Source organism: Trichosurus vulpecula, chromosome 1 (genome assembly GCF_011100635.1).
Source record: "Trichosurus vulpecula isolate mTriVul1 chromosome 1, mTriVul1.pri, whole genome shotgun sequence".
NCBI lineage: Eukaryota > Metazoa > Chordata > Mammalia > Diprotodontia > Phalangeridae > Trichosurus > Trichosurus vulpecula.
Window position 1 is genome coordinate 74,909,875 of NC_050573.1, and position 14,479 is coordinate 74,924,353.

Genomic DNA, 14,479 nt, shown 5'->3' on the forward strand with positions numbered 1-14,479 from the left:
ATGCTATCTACATCCAGAGAAAGAACTGTGAAGTATGAATGCAGATTGAAGCACACTTTATGTTCGCCTTTTTCCCCCCTTTTTTTTTCCCTCTCTTTTATTTTTGTTTTTGGGTTTTTTTTTTGTTCTGTTTCCTCTTTCTCATGATTCATTCCATTGGTCATAATTCTTCTCCACAACTTGACTAGTATGTAAATAAGTTCAATGCGAAGTTATTCGTAGAAGATATATCAGATTCCATACTGTCTTGGGGAGTGGGGGGAAGGGGGGAAGAAAATCTGGAACTCAAAAATATGTAGAACCGAGTGTTGCAAACTAAAAATGAATGAATGAATAAATAAATAAATGAAGTTGGGGGGGGGAGAAAACATGGCTCAAGGGTAAGGAATGAGAGAAATCCAAGACACATGTAGACTGCACAGAAGCCTCACACCTCTATTTCATGAATACTTTCACAACAAAAAGAGTAGGCAGGTACTGCATATGGAGAGCACCAAGTAACATAATTTTATTTATTTATTTTTGAGGCAATTGGGATTAAGTGACTTGCCTGGGGTCACACAGCTAGTAAGTATCTCAGGCCAGATTTGAACTCAGGTCCTCCTGACTCCAGGGCCAATATTCTATCCACTGTACCGCCTAGCTATCCCATAATTTAAAAAAATGAAATTAATTAAATTTTAACAGATAATAAAGGACTTGGTATTGATGTGAAGTCATTCCTGAATCAGTTCTCTGAACAGTCAGACTATCAGCTTTTTAAAGCAATGGTCAGAATTAGTAGAAAGCTGTAAGAGAGAAAAATGAGAAAAAGATATGGCATATAATTGAAAGATCTAAAAATCATGACCTATTTTTAAAAACTACTGGTAATGAAAAATGAGTAATGAACAATAAATTTGTCATCAGACACTGACAGAATGATTTTACACAGAAGTTTAGCTGCTTCTAAATCAATTGCTATAATGAGGCCAGAACACTCTAAAAAGTGCCTAAATGAGCAAATGCCTGACTTACTCACCAAGCAGAGAGAGAGAGAGAGGGCCAGCAAAGGCAACACCAGTTTACAATATAAACTTGTTTGCAAAATCTTGATGGATGGTTATAAGCATTATCACCCCATAAATCAGGGAAATGCAGTGGAGGGGAACACTAGTTTAAAGAGAGCTTGGTGAGATAGCCAACTAAACAAAGTCATCACAAGAGTGTTTAAGGATTAAAATGGAAAAGCCAATAAATAGAAGAAAAATGGAAGATCTGCAAAGGTTTTTATAAGGACATTTTGTAATGAACACCATCAAAGTCCATGGAGCTACTGCATTTGGATTCTAACATCACAGTCCTAGGTTTGTTTCTACAGGAGGGAGAAATAATACTAAAAAGAACAAAGATGGGAAAAGTAGCCCGATTAGACAACTGACTGAAAAACATAGAAAATAAAAGCATCCATTGTAATTAACTGTTTGTGGAACATAAAACATCGATTTAAGCAAAGTAAAATGCCACTTTGAGGGACCTATTAGTCCCTTAAGGGGCTAATCCCATCCACAAATCGAATTCAACCAAGATTCCTTGCAAGATATAACAGAGAGTCTTGCTTAATGACTAATGACCTGCTCACAGATATTACATGAGGAATAAAACAGGAAAACAGAGCTCACCAAAGATATCTGAGCTGAAGAAGATTCCCTGTAGACTACGGATGACGTTGTACACTGAAGTCCCTGAACATTGCAGAGTCTCCTGGTAGGGATCTCAGAAGAGTTTGACTTGATCATCCATACAGGAAAATCAATTATTATCTATTGCTCAGATTATAAGGTACAGTTCAGATGGAGCTTTTCATCACTATGTGTGTGAATTTATATGTATATATCTGTATCTCACCACCATGTGTATATCTATATATGCACATATATCTCATTACTATGTATATATACATATATATAGGAAATCATCACTATGTGTATATACACACACACATATATACACATATATGTGTATATACACATACTCATGTGGGACAGAAAACACAAATGGACACTGGAGTTGGGCCTAAAATTAAGCAGCTGAGGGAAAGTTGGATGCATTACCTTCAGGAAATTGCCAAGCGCCTTTAATGACCCCAATAATCTAGTGGTATTGTTATGTGGCTGTGAGAGATTCAACACAACAGCTTCTGAAAAATTGAAAATGATTATCACAAAGGACAACGGAGGCCACACCCTGTGGGTTTGAGCAAGCTGCTATATACAAAACGAATGAAGAATTTTGAAGAACAGGAGTAAAAAATGTCATGAAGGAACTCCATGATTGGAAAAAAATTGGGGGAAAAAAAAAGATGGGCTAGTCCCATGGATAAGGCAAAAGATGATGGGTAGACAGCTCATGTGTGCAACTGGTGTCCCTCAGATGTTAGAAGCCAGGAAAGCTTGTAGCAGGTTGGCTGGAAGCCCTAGAAAGAACTAACACAGGCAGGCAAGCACTGGACTGAAATTCTGAGCTTTAGAGGGAGGGGACACTCAAATTAATGAAATCGTACATCTATCTGTACAATCTAATTGATTAGATCAGGAGAGCCATAGAAATAGGATAACTAGATTTCAACAAGACATTTTATAGTTTGTCAAGATATACTTGTGGATAAAATGTAAAGACGTAGTCTAGTAATATTGGAGAACTGGATGAAAATTGTGATAGTGGATATAATGGAGGATTACTGATACACACACACACACACACACACACACACACACACACATACACACAATCAATCAATTTTAGAGTTGTGTGGGACCCCAAAGATCATTTGGTCCAAGGGTTCTTAAACCATTTTTTTGTGTCATAGGCCCCAATGGCAGTCAGTCTGATGAAACCTAGGGATTTAAATGAATAAAACACGTAGAATTATAAAGGAAACCAGTGATACTGAAATAGTTATCAAAATAGTTTTTGAAAGTTCAGAATTCAGGTTAAGAATCCCTGACTTAGTCCACTTTTCTCATTTTACAAATGAAGACACTGAGCCTCGTGGGGGAAGAGCTTTGTCCATGGTCAAGTGGAGCAGCTCCAGAATTTAGAATTGAATCCAGGCCCTCCAGTTCAGAATCCAGGGAAGCCAAAGAAACCTGGTGCTGTGGAAAGAGGTCTGGCTTTGGAGTCAAAGAAAGTGCAATCCAACCAGGCCTCTGTCACTACCTGTGACTTCTCTACAACTCAGTTTCTTCATCTCTAAAACTGGCGGGGAGGGGCAGTGTTTGCACTACATAGCCTCTAACAGGGTCCCTTCCAGCTCATCTATTATCTATCCTACAAGTGAGTAATAAAATTTGGAGTTGCATTAACAGAAGCGGTATGTCCAAAATGATGGAGGAAGAAGTCCTTCGTTTTTGCTGTTGAGTTGTCTAGGTCACGTCCAGCTCTTTGTGACCCCATTTAGGGTTTTCTTGGCAAAGTTACTGGAGTAGTTTGTCATTTCCTTCTCCAGCTCACTTTACAGATGAGGAAACTGAGGCAAACAGGGTTAAGGGACCTGCCCAGGGTCACACAGCTAGTAAGTGTCTGAGGCCACATTTGAACTCAGGAAGATAACTCTTCCTGACTTCAAGCCATCACTCTATCCATTGTGCCACTGAGTTGCCTTGTACTCAGCTTTGATCAGACCCTATCCTGGGTACTGTCTCCAGGTCTGGTTATGACACTTTAGAAAGGACCGTATCAAAAAGGAGGGTGGTCGGGAGAAAGGCACCAAAATGGTAAGGTGACTGGGAACCATGACACATGAGGGCCAGCTGAGGATGCTTAGCTTGGAAAAGAGAAGGTTTAGGGGAGCCATCTTCAGTGTCTGAAGGTCTGTCATGTGAAAAAAGGGTCAGATTTGTTATATTTGTCCTCAAAGGACAGAACTAAGTGGGAAGTTGCAGAAAGGCAAATTTAGGTCTGATGTTTGGAACAATGAGAGGTGTCTGAAAGTGCAATGGTCTACCTCAGCAAGCAATGAGTTATTATTCACGAACTGTCTTCAAGCAGAGGCCGATAAGCATTTGTCCAAAATTCCTGCTCAGGTAGAGGATGGAATTGATTAACCTTTGAGGTCATTCCCAGCTCTGCAATTCTGTGCTTCTATGATTCCTGAAGGAGAGCAAAAAGAGTAGAAGTCACAGTCCTTGCCATGAAAGAGCTCAAAAAGTGTGCACAGCACACACCTCTTCCAAGAGGCTTTCCCTGATCAGCCCTCACCAATCTCCCCATTTTTCTGAACTTTTACAGAACTTGTCAATTCTACCACTCACATTTTGGCACACCTTCACATACTGCCTTGACTATAAGCTCTTGGAGGGTGGAGATCTTGTTACCTAGGTCTCTAAATTCCCTTCAGCATCTAGCAAAGTGCTGGGCGCTCAATAGATGTTCCTCTGTAAATATTGGTAAAACTGAACTGAAGTCTCAGCTCTGGCTAGGTTGGCTATATATCACCCCTTGCCATAAGGGGGCAGCTGAAGCCTTGGGAAGATTTCATCTTCTGAAGCCTCTGTTTAGGTGCTGGACTACAATTCCCAGAAACCCAGGCACTGGAGGGGAAGGGAGAATAACTAGTTCCCACCATGCCAGGTGCTGGGTTAGTTATCTGCAGCCACAGGCTGGGAAACAAGTCATCTCTTGCTACAGACAAATTCCAGGGCCCGATTTAAGGGGCCACCTTATTTCAATTAACTTCAGGCAAGGTCCAGTCACTTTACCTATTAGCAGGTCATTTTCTTATCTCTAAAATTTATGAGTTGGACAAAATTATCTCTTGACATCCCTTTCAATTCCAATAGTTCCATGATAACAAATTACTTAGAAGGCTCTGAACAATCTGGCTCCACCCTGGCTGGCCCATCTCTCTACACTCATCCTTACCTACTGTGGGACTTCCCCCTTTCTCTCCAAATTCCTTCCTTTCTTAACCCAACCTCAGTCCCTCAGTTGCCTTCATGAGAGTCTGGCCACCCCTGATCACTCCTGGTTTACATGATCATAGATTCAGAGCCCTGAGGGTCCTCAGCGGTCATCTGGTCCAGTGTTCTGCTTTTGTAGATGAGGAAACTGAGGCTCAAAGATCTTAACTGATTTGTTACCTGGTTCCTTGATACCAAAATCATGGCTCTTCCTATAGTACCAGGCTGCCCCTCCTTCTCTGAGCTCTTACAACACCTTCCCCTCCCCCTCTGTAAATTACATATAATCTTATTTGTGGCCATTTTCTGTCTTCCCGATTAGACTGAGGTCCAAATCAGAAACCACGACTTATATTTCTCTGAGCTTCCTCCACAGGGCTTGGTTAGGGGCACATAGCAGACACAATAAATACTTGTTGAACCAGGGTGTTGAGGAGGGCCTATCCTGGGGTATAGCCAAAAGACTTTCAGATTGGAGTAATCAGGGCCTCCAGAGAAAGGAATCGTCCTCCATGGATTCCCAGCCTTTGAGAGGTTCTCCGGAACTCTGAATTATGGGAACCTGCCCCACCCCTTCAGGAGGCAGGATTGTGTAATGGGAAGGGAACTGAACTTGAAAGCTGGGGAGACCTTGGGTTTAAATCTGACTGTGTGAGTAGCGGAAAGTCCCGTAACTTCTAGCCTTCATTTTCTTATTGCAAAATAGGGATAATAATATATGGGTAATACCTACCTCACAGAGTGGTGAGTTCAAAAGAGGTAATGTAGACTTAGCCATTAACCAGCAAGCATTTATTCCATAACTACTAAATGCTAAGCACCTGAGATCCAAAGACAAAAGTGCCCTCAAGGAGCTTACATTCACTGGACCTAAAGCAAGGAAAATCTTCAAGGTCCTCCTGGAAGCCAATTATAATCACTCGTCCAACCTAGGGTTGGGGAACAGAATACAAAGAGCAATGTCTAACCTGCGAAAACTTATGTTGTCCCCTCGATCAAATGCTTTGCCCCTCTAGGCAAGAGTTTGTACAGATCTGTAAAAGGAGAACGATAATAACTCAGTTGAATCCTTAAACAATAACTCATTTCAAAAGTGTTTTCTTGAAACAACCACAGTAAGACTGATGGCTTTTTTTTTTTTGGTCCAATCATTTCGTTGGTGTGTAGAAGTCCCCAGCATGGAGGCTCTCTCCAGAGAAGTGACTTCTGTTCTAGAGCCAGGGGCTTAGGGCCCTGAAAGCATGGATAACTCTCCACACCATCTTCACATAGCTAGTATGTCAGAGGCAGGCCTTAAACCCAAGCCATCCTGACTCCACGGTGGGCTTTCTAATCCACTTTCCAGTGTTAAATCAGGAAACACGTTGTCACCTGGATGAGGTTTTTTTTTTTTTTTAATGATATAAGTTTAGCTCAAAGAATTGCTCTATTTAGCATTACAGAACTTTTGTGAAGATTGAATAGAATAATGGATGGGAAAATCCTTGGGACAGTCCAAGTACTGGACTGGGTTTAGCAGTCAAGGTTCATTCTGATGCCTTCCCTTCTCCATTTCCTTAGGGCGGGTGATCTCAGAGAATAAGGAATTGGGCCCTGTTCCAGCAGCTTTCCCCTCCTAATCTCGCACCGCCTCTTGCCCAGATGGGGTCTTTCCCTGGGTTGTCTTTGCTTCCTCTGTTTCTTGCCAACTCCTGTATTCTGCCCACTTTCTGCCCACTAACTCTGGAACTACAGTTTCCTGCCTGCACAGCTGTTGTGTTCTACGTTTACATGGTAGGCATCTTTTCATGTGTAGGGGATAGGAGGTTTTGTGGGGTTTTACTTATATTTAACCTGTGTCTCTCCAGGAGTGTGGTGTATATAGATGGTGGAGATCATCTGAGCCTGGTATTCTTTGCACGCTTCAAACACAGTAGGCACTTAATATGTGAATAAAGTACTTTAATCCTTTCATTTTACGTATTGGGAAACAAAAGGCCTACAGAAATGAAGTAAATTCACAAAAGTGCTAAGAAACATCATCCAGAGTAGTTGGTACATCTGGGTGTTCCTGTGGCCCCACTTAGTGAGCAGGAGCAAAGGCACAGTTGGCAGACAGAAGGGGAAGACCATGTAGGTGTGAGATTCACTGCCGACATTCTATGCTGCCTACAGACGGTGTGGATGGGTGGGGAGGGAGAGTTGGACATACAGATCATCCAAACAGCTCCAAGAATACTCCCAGGGGACCAGCCCTCTAATGCACCCCTTAGGGGACTGGTCAGACCTCAGGCACAGAGTGGGGGTGGGGGAATGGAGAAGTTACTTTGTATTTTAAAGAACCTTGGAAGCAGTCTAGGGCTAAGTGCATAAGGAAGGAAAGACACTGGTTTTAACAGGTCTTCCCTTTTTTGGACTAACTGTGTCCTCATTTGAACCTCACAACAGCCTAGAGATGTAGGTTATGTATTTCTGAGGGGAAATCAGATGTTGGTCCAAAGGGACTGGCCCTGTAATCTACAAATTCAATCCCAGTTGGAAGCCATTTTCTTAGAGCTTTCCTCCAGAGAGTGAGCTCAGGAAAACACTGAGCCTTGGCTGCCAGACAGGCAGATTTGAGACCTGCTGTCTGATTTCTGTTCCCGGAATCACCTCCTTCTTTCTTCAGAGGGTCCATGTCCATTATTCCCAAAGCCTTTCAAGCTCCATCCCAGACTCTGGTATAGAACACTAGATGGCCCACGGACCCGCTCCCTCTTCAGAGCACAAGGACCCAAGTGTCCAGGCTGGCACTGTTTGGGCTCCTTTTTATGGCATGAGTCCCCATTCTATCTCCCGCTCAGGGTGGAACCCAGAACTCTCCAGTTCACTTCATGGCTCTGGTCCCTAATCCTTCCCATTCCCTCCTTTGTCCTTTGTGGTCTGGTCTTAACAGAGTCCACCAATTTAGGATTTTAAGATCCCACGGCAGTCTTCCCTTCCCTTAGGGCCCCAGCAGAAGGTAGTGAAAAAAACTCTGGATCTGGTGTTAAAAGACTGGTCATCTATAAAATGAAGGGTTTCCCTGATCCTGTGATCTTTCTTCATTCACAGAAAGTGGCCTCTGGCATATTCTGCATTCTTTCTCCAGAGAGTGCTAGGGGAAGGGAGGAGTGGTCCTTATTACTGGCACAGACAGGATCTCTAGAGCTGAAAGCGAAGGAGAGACGTCTTTATCTGGACTTGGGTGGAGGAGGCCAACCTCCAGACACTCTGAGCCAAGGGAAACAGGAGGGGGAGTCCCATAATGATAGGGCAAAGAGATAAACGAAGGTTGGGGGAGGGATGGGGAAACTGGGAAGGAAAAAGATAAGGGCTGGAATGAACAATGCAGGCCCTGAGCAAGGTGCAGCCTCTCTACAGCCTGGCCCAGCCACTCAACTCTAGACTCCCTTGACCTTCTGGGGGATGGGGCTGAGAGAATGAGGAAAGCTGGGTAAGACTGAAAGGGTGGGGGCCCAAGGAGAAGGAGAAATGGAAGGGAGACTGAGAGTTGGAGATTGAGGGGCCTTTTCAGAACCTCCCTTTTCCCTTCTTTTCAACTGAGAGGTTTGGAATATGAGGTTCCCCAGCCAGGGACCTACTGGGGTTTCCTAGGAAGACAGATAGAGGGAATTCTCTCCCTAGTCTGGGGAGGGAGAAAGGGGCTATTGGACTGGGGAAGTGTCCCACCCCCTCCTTTCATTCTACTCTGACAGTCCTATGGCCAGACTGTGTGGTCCTGGATTCCCAGAGAGGACGGCTGTGTGGGCAGGCTGAAGTGGGTGGCTGAATGCCATTTAAAATGCAGGAGGAATGAAGGGCAGGGGGGTGGGGGTGGGGCAAAGGCCTACCTTTCCCAAGTCTGCTCCTGTGCCACATGGCAAAATAGTTATCGGTCCATCTGTCCCCTACAGCTGTCTGGGTCTCTGCTTGCCTTTATGTGTGTATGTCTGTGTGGGGCTGTCCATCAGTCTCTGTCTGTTCAGCTCTGAAGCCCAGAATCGAATCTCTTTCCTAGCAATTTCCCTTCCACCCCACCACTCCCCCACTACCTGCTCCAGCTTCCTGAGGCTCTGTCCTCTCTTCCACCCCCAAGCAAAAAAAATCCCTTTGGCCTCAGATTGGGACAATTCCAGGAGAAAGAGAAAGGAGTAGAAGCCAGGGTGGGGAACAGAAATCACTTGGGAACATCCCCCCACCACAGCCTGCTCTGAAATGTCTGTCCTGAGGCCCCCAATCATGAGCCTGGGGCAGGAATGGGGAGTGCCCATGTATGTTCTCATTTCAGGGTTCCAAGGGCCAGGGAGTCCAGTCAAAGGGGTCAAAGACCAATTTTAGGTCCTGGTGTGAGGAATGGGAGGGGGCTATAGGAACTGGTAGGCCTAAGGGGGCAGCTGGTGAGGGCTTGGGATTCAGGGGTCAGAGGTGAGAGTAAGAAACATGGCTGTGCCTGAGGCCACAGATGGAACAGCTCAGCCACCAAGTTGAAGAGCAAGGTGGGGGAAGGGCCTAGGAGAAAGGGCAGAGGTCAGAGGCATACTGAGAGATTCAGGCAATAGATGGTGTCTGGCATCTTGCTGTGAGACAGAGCAAAAGTATTTTGTGTGTGTCTGTGAAGAATTGTATTTGCGCTGTGTCTATATGTTTGTGTATCGTGTGTGTGTGTGTGTGTGTGTGTGTGTGTGTGTGTACCTGTGTATGTCTGTGAGCCTAAGTGTATGTGAGAAAGTCTGGAGGAAGACAAAGGGCCCATTGTGGGGGGAGTGACAGAGGAGGGCCAGTTCCAGGGTCGCCCCCATGTGTGTGCTGGGGGGGAGGTTTGGTGGGGAAGAGCTGTTAATGGTCCGTGGCTGTCTAGACAGAGCTGGCGGCTTCTCATTTCCTTGACACCTGCTCCTCAGTCGGGCTCTCAGGTTACCAGCAGCCCCTGCCAGGCCCCAGCCCCACTCCCACTATCAGCCTTTCATCCCTCTGAATTTCAGAAAGGAGGGGTGGAGTGGGTATGGAAGGGAAGGGAAGATCTCATATTCAATCCCAAAGCAGAGACCAGACTTTGGTTATCTTTCTTGGAAATATCCTAGGATAGGAATGAGGAGAGAGCCTTGGAGAGATGGGGGAATTTTTTCCATGACACAGAACGGGAGGGAAATTGAGGCTAGCTGAAGTTATTGGGACTTCGCTAGTGGGAAGGCCATGGGTTTGGAGGGGTAAAGGAAGAAAGCCCACCAGGTACTTCTTTTTCAGCTCCCTTCAGATTTTCTTTTCAGTGGTTCCTCTTGACGGAAGGAGCTGTGAGGGGAGGTATCTGAGCCCTGTCTCCCTGCCTGCCTTGGGGGTCTCCCAATCATCCACTCCCCAGGGTTATCTTTGAAGGGACTGAGGCAGGATGAGGCACCAGTGCTTAGAGCCTAATTAGTATAAGGAGATTTAAGTCAAGAACCTTGTATGATCATCGTGTCTAGCCTGTACATATTGGAACATTCACGTATAGAACTCTGGGTGGGCACCCATACATCACTCTGTTGGTCATTATTTACAACTGTGTGTCAGCACTTAAGTGTTTACAACTATATATCTGTATGTCATTGTGGAGACCTGTGTGTAGATCATTAAATGAAGTGTCTTGGTGTCTCTATGTCAATACTGGTGACTGTATGTTCTTATGACTATGTGTGACTGTATTTAGATGTGTTTGTATGAGTTTCTACGTCTATGTGACTGTCACAAATGACATACATGCCATTCATATGCCTGTGTCTGCATGTTTACAGTTCACTGTGTGACTCAGTTTACCCTTCCACCCTATCCCATATTATGACCTACCATCCACTCTGCCTCCCTGCCAAACAAGCCTACAAGCTCTTCCCCAACTCTGTCCTTATTTAGGTTACCCCGAATGAATTCCCTCTTCCCAACTGCCCCTAAGTCTCAGCTCTGGGGTACTTCTCTTCCTGGTTAGTGCCTTCTATCCTTCAATTACTTTTTCTTTCCTCTTCTGTGCCCACAGAATGGAAGAGAAGCTCCTTGAGAGCAGAAGTCTTTTTTCATTTTGTCTTTGTATTCCCTAGCACCCAGGGCAGTGTCCAGCACAAATGTTTAATAAATGTTTGTTGAGTGGATGTGAATGTTGAGTCTGTGTGACTGTGCTGTTGTATGGAACTAACTGCAGCCTTATGTGCGTCTTGGTGTGATTCTGGGTCTCCATGTTGGTTTATGTGTCTATATCAGTGGGACTTCATGTGTCTGTATATCACTGTGTCTGTGTGTCAGAGCAGAGCTGGGAGAATGAGGAAGCTAAGAAAACTGTGACAGAAAAACTAAGGAGTAGGAGTAGGGCTTGGGAAATGAGAGAGAACAGATTTCCTGTCCACCCTCCCCCCTCCAAGTGCTAGAAGCTTTCTGACTGAATAAGACAGTTGGTCCCCCTACCCCCATTTTAAGATTTTTCCTGGCCAGGGTAGATTATAAAAAGGCCCCTGTCTCTTTAAAAGTGCTACGTGAGCTTTGGAATAAGGGGCCATTTTTCCTTTTTATAGCAGATTTTGGAGGGCGTGTTCCTTTAAGTAAACCTCAGGGCACTATAAATACACTGCAGAGGAGCCATAATGACAGGGGAGAGAGGAGGGCCCAGCTACTCCAGCCACCCCAGCCCTAGTCCTCCCCCACCCAACTTTCCTCTCGAAGCCTAATGCTCCCTCCTTCCCAACCAGCCCCCATTTCCCCAGCCCCTATCTCTACAAGGGCTGTTCACCATGGTCCTTGGCACTAGTCTGATTCCCCCAGCAGGTGTGGGTTCTTAGAGCAGTCAGCCAAAGAGACCTGCCTGAAGAACTACCCATTCCATAGCTTCCTGATACCCCCTGCCCCCAATCGTCTTTGAGGCAGATTACCCAAGAAGCCACTTCTGTATTGGGCTGGAAGAACAGCCCCTTGGGCCCAGCTGCTTCTTTACAGGGGAACCAAAATGTCCCGGTTCCCAGCTTCCCTGCTTTCGTGTGCTTGGGTGACTTTGATTCAAGTTCATCATGATCAAAGGAAAATTTCAGAAGAAACTTAGTCTGGGTGTGGGAAGGGAACAAATTTTTTCCCCCAGAGATTTCAAAACCTCTCCCATCCTCAAACCCCCCCCATTCAATTTAAAGAAAGCAAAACCTGCATTCCCATGTGCCTATTGGGGGAGGGGATGTCCCAAAATAGAGTATGGGGGTGAAGCCGAGGAAAGCAGGCCCCTTCCTTCTCTTGTCGTTCCTTGCCTGCTCCCCACCACCCCTGTGCCTTGAGCCATCTCTGCTCTAGCCCTATCTACCTTCTCCTTTAACCCCAGCCTAAATGACCTGAGCACATCTCAGGGAGCACCCAGGGCACGTTCTGCTGGTGCCCAAAGATCAGCTCCATCTCAGAGGCTCCACCCTATGAGATTGTACCGTCTTCCTCCCAGTCTCCTTCTCCCCAAGGGCAGTCCTGCAGGAGGCAAGACCGAGCAAGACCCTCCTTCATTCCCCCTTCCAGCACCCTCCAGATACCTGTTCTTCCACCCCCCTCCCCCTTTGGCCCAGACTTTGAATAGGTCTGTATGGGGGAAGGGTGTCTACCTGGCCTGGGGCTAACTCGGGGAGTTAGCCTCCATCCTCTTCCCAAGAGCCTTCGCAAACCTCTTTATACTGCTCTGGAGTGGGGAAAGACGTTAGGAAAACTGAACTGGCAAGATGCTTAGGATTCGCTAGGAACTCTTTCCCTCCTCTCTTCTTCTCCCTCCCCTCTTTTCCCCTCTAAGCCCCTCTCCTGCCTTCCCTCCATCTATTTCCCCTCCCCCCTTCTCTCTTCCCCCCACTCCCGTCTTTAGCCCTCTATCCTCTCCATCTTTCTGTCTCCCCTTTCCCTCTCCTTTCTCCCCTCCATCCCCCCTTCTCCTTATCCTCCTCCTTTCCCTTGCCTCTTCTCTCCCCAAGAGCAACAGTCTCAAGTAGGGCTAAGAGAGCTTGCGGGCCCCCCCAGTTTCTGGTCTCTCTGAAAGCAGGTGTGGGTGTTGGGGTGTTGGTGCTGTTGGTGCTGCCGGGGCTCCAGCCCCGGCTCATCAGTCTCGGCTTCCCTGCCCCGTCGGCCGCTCTCTTCTCGCTCTCCGGCCCCAGCCCAGCTCCCCCCAGGCTTCGGATCTCCCAGGCCCCCCCCACCCCGCCCCCGACCTCCGGCCCTCGCCCTTTGTGCCGGGGCAGCGGCAGCCGTCCCCCGCCGGGGCCCCCCACCCCCGCTCACCAGCCCCGCCCTGGGAGCAGGGGGCCGCAGCCCCGAGGCCCGGCCCGGCCCGACCCCGCGGGCTCCGGGGCAGGCTGGGGCTGGGGGCTCGCTCCGCCCGCCCGCCGGCCCCGGACACTCACCTCTCCCCGCTGCGTGCCCTTCCAGACCGCCGGGCCGCTGCCTCTCCGGGCCCCGAGCCCCTCCCGGGCCCCGCGCCGCTGGCTCCCGCGCGCCTGCTTTCACCAAACCTCCCGCAGGGCCCCGACTCTCAGCACCTCGGCGGACAATTGCATTTCCGAGGCTGCGGCGGCGGCGGCGCCGGAGGCCGGCCCTGGCGGCGGCTCTGCGGGGCCGTGGGGCTTCAGCGAAGGTTATGTGGGGCCACGGAGCGCCCTCCCCCTCCCTGCTTCCCTCCTCCCTCCCTCCTCCCCTGCCCCCCCCCCATCCCGCCTCCCGCCTCCTTCGGCCGCTGCGCTCCCTCTCCGGGTCTGTCTCGGTGACGTTCCCTCTCCCTCCCCTCCTCCCTTCTTCCCTCCCTCCCCCCCCCCCCCCGCTCCTCCTCCCTCTCCTGCTTCTCCTCCCCTTCCCTCCGGGGATCCTCCATCCCAGTCTGTCTGCGCGCACACACGCACACGCACACACACACACACGCACGCATAACAGCTGACATTTAAGATTCTAAAGCACTTTACATATACTATCTCATTTGTTCCTCATAATCCTCCTGAGAGGGAGGCACCGCCGGTGTTATCCCCATTTTACAGATGAGAACAGGGAAGCTTTTTCGAGGTTAAGTGAATTGCTAATGGGTCACAAAATTAATGCCAGTAACAGGATAGGAACTCAGGTCTGCCCTCTTTGCATGATGACAGACTCCTCCCATAGACTCGTCCGTGAATGTCTATTCACAAAGACACATTCAGTTACCAGTGTGCACAGTAACATACAAAAACTCACTGACGCACTCATACAAACTCATTCAGACACCCAGACACAAACTCACAGACATCCCCACCACGGCTTACTGACACTGGTAGAAACAGACATACCGCCGCTAAGGCGGCACCAAGAAATAACACAGACATCCAAACACACTCACATAAGCACACCCAGGAATATACACAGCTGCATACTTCCCGTTTGTGGGTTGGGGAAAGTGTTTGGGGGAAGGGTAGTCATCCCAAGATGGACAGTGGTGCCAGATTGGCTGCCTAGAAGATGAAGGCTCTTCCCATTGGTCCCAGACCAGGAGGGAGAGATGTGATGTTTCATTGTTTTCCTTTACTTGTTCTGTCATTCCTTCT

The 14,479-nt window shown here is 47.5% G+C and overlaps 1 long non-coding RNA gene across 1 annotated transcript; it reads right to left on the reverse strand.

Moving 5' to 3' along the window:
- Window positions 1-3,579: 3,579 nt before the first annotated feature.
- Window positions 3,580-13,485, reverse strand: LOC118827819. The gene is made up of 3 exons (XR_005009535.1): window positions 13,316-13,485; window positions 5,909-5,974; window positions 3,580-4,131 (listed from the first exon to the last, which is right to left on the reverse strand). It is a non-coding gene; the product is annotated as an uncharacterized LOC118827819 (long non-coding RNA).
- Between the last annotated feature and the right edge of the window lie 994 nt (window positions 13,486-14,479).